Raw genomic sequence first — 2,096 nt, forward strand, 5'->3', positions numbered from 1 at the left:
CATTAATAACTAATTTGGAAAAGCTGCTTTTCCAATATTTAAGTATCAATCTACAGTATGTTCCTTAACATAAACAAGCTCTTTAAAGTCCTTGCAGCTCAAGCCTGTGATCTAGGAACTCATTAATTTTAATTTTTCTCCTGGCACCTTCTACTGCACTCTCATTTACTCAGTCTGTAAAATTATGATAATAATAATCCATGTTTAGCTAGCATACAGTAATAATTATTAATTAACTAATTTTTATATGTAGAACCCCCTGAAGATTTTACACAAGTGCTGAGTATTATTATTTTAGGGTGGTGGTAAACATTCAACTTTCTGTTTTCAAGTGAGACAGGTCACACTCAAATATTGCATTCTCTTCAGGAATGGAATATTATAAACTTCTTCCATGGGCCATCCCATTGCTGATTGATTTGACATGTGAAACCCTGCAGTATGATAGCACTTTCTCTTGATGTCTAGAGCCTCAAATACCCAGAACTGTGTTCAGTGTTTCATCCAAGGGGGCCTCTTTACAGTAAAATATAAACTGCTTTGGCAGGGACATCAGCCTACACAGACCTGAACACAGATGATGCAGTGTTGCAGCTCTCAAAACCAGTGACTTCCGGAGAGCCTCCTGCCCATAATACATAGCACACAATGCTTTCATTTAAATGTCATTTGATTGTACTAAAAAATTAGGCTTGCCCTTTGTTTTGTTTTGTTTTTCTGTTGCTGTTTTTTTTTTAAAATCATTTTTATGACAAAAGAATAACATCTTTTCTTCTGGGAGGGCTTCAGGCAGAACATTTTTCAGATGTCAGCCAACCAAGAGAAATGTGACATTCCTGTTCTTTGAAATCGTGTCCTGAAACTGTGGTTTTGGTACCCAGATCAAACTGGCACTTGGCAATGAAAAAGCCAAAACAAAATATTAACAAAACTAGTCCTACAGTGGTATGGTGTTTCTAGGATAATCGTTTGTTACATTTTAACAAAGTTCACTTTAACCTTTCATTCTATTTTCATTGTTGTACAAGAACAGACACATAACGTTTCACAAAGCTGGCTATGAACTTCTACAGGGACAAAAAGTAATCATGGAAAAAACTTCAGCAATGGTAATATTTTTCTATACAGGTAAAATGGAAAATGTGTCCAAATGCTGGCATACTCTCTGTAATTTTGGCAAACATCACACTCCATCTTGACAGAATATAAAGAGCCTTAGAAGTGGAATCCAGAAAGATGAAAGGACTTGAAGGACAGTGAGTCAGTTTGTCATTGGTGGGAATCTTCGTAGTAACTTATAATTTATCTGTGGGTTGTGTAAGCTTACAGATGAAGATAAAGCTGGAATCAGAGAGCTCCTACTGATTTTCCCTCTATTCTAAGTTTCTGATGGTTCTTTAAACTAGAGGAAGTGTTTCTAACTTTTGTAATGTACGTTTTTTGTTTTTCTTCTTTTTTTTTTTCCAGAAGGGTCATAGCTGCCTAGCCATGATGGGGATTAACCAGTTTACAAATGGAATGGGGTAGGCAGGGATGAAGCGTGATGGTCTGAAAATTGCACACAATTCCAGAGACTAGCAAAGACTTATGAGTATCTTCTGGGCAGAGCCAAAAGATGCTCCACATTCCATACTTTAATTGGGAATGACGCATTTTTTTCTCCTTGCAGAATTCACCTCATGGATAGGCTTCTTATCTTGGTTTTTTGGCATTTGATAAAAAAATCATTGAATTGAGCAAATAGTATATATGGTTAAACCAACCCTGAGTCATTGAATAAGACGAGTCTGTTCATTAGAAAGAATTTCATCAAAGAAACAATATGTATGATTGTGCTCTGCATCAGGGTTGGCAGGCTTTTTCTGCAAAGAGCCAGATAGTAAATACTCTCAGCTTTGCGGGCCATGTGGTCTCTGTCACAACTCTTCAGATCTGATGTTGTAGCACAAAAGCAGCCCATGGACAATATGTAAATGAATACATGTGGCTGTGCTCTAATAAAACTTTATTTTCAAAAGGGCTGGATTTGGTACATGTGCCTTAGTTTGTCTTAGTTTCCGCAACTATCTATGAATATGCTGCTTTTTTGGCAAGAC

The sequence above is a fragment of the Pan troglodytes genome, chromosome 2 (assembly GCF_028858775.2).
Source record: "Pan troglodytes isolate AG18354 chromosome 2, NHGRI_mPanTro3-v2.0_pri, whole genome shotgun sequence".
Classification (NCBI taxonomy): Eukaryota; Metazoa; Chordata; class Mammalia; order Primates; family Hominidae; genus Pan; species Pan troglodytes.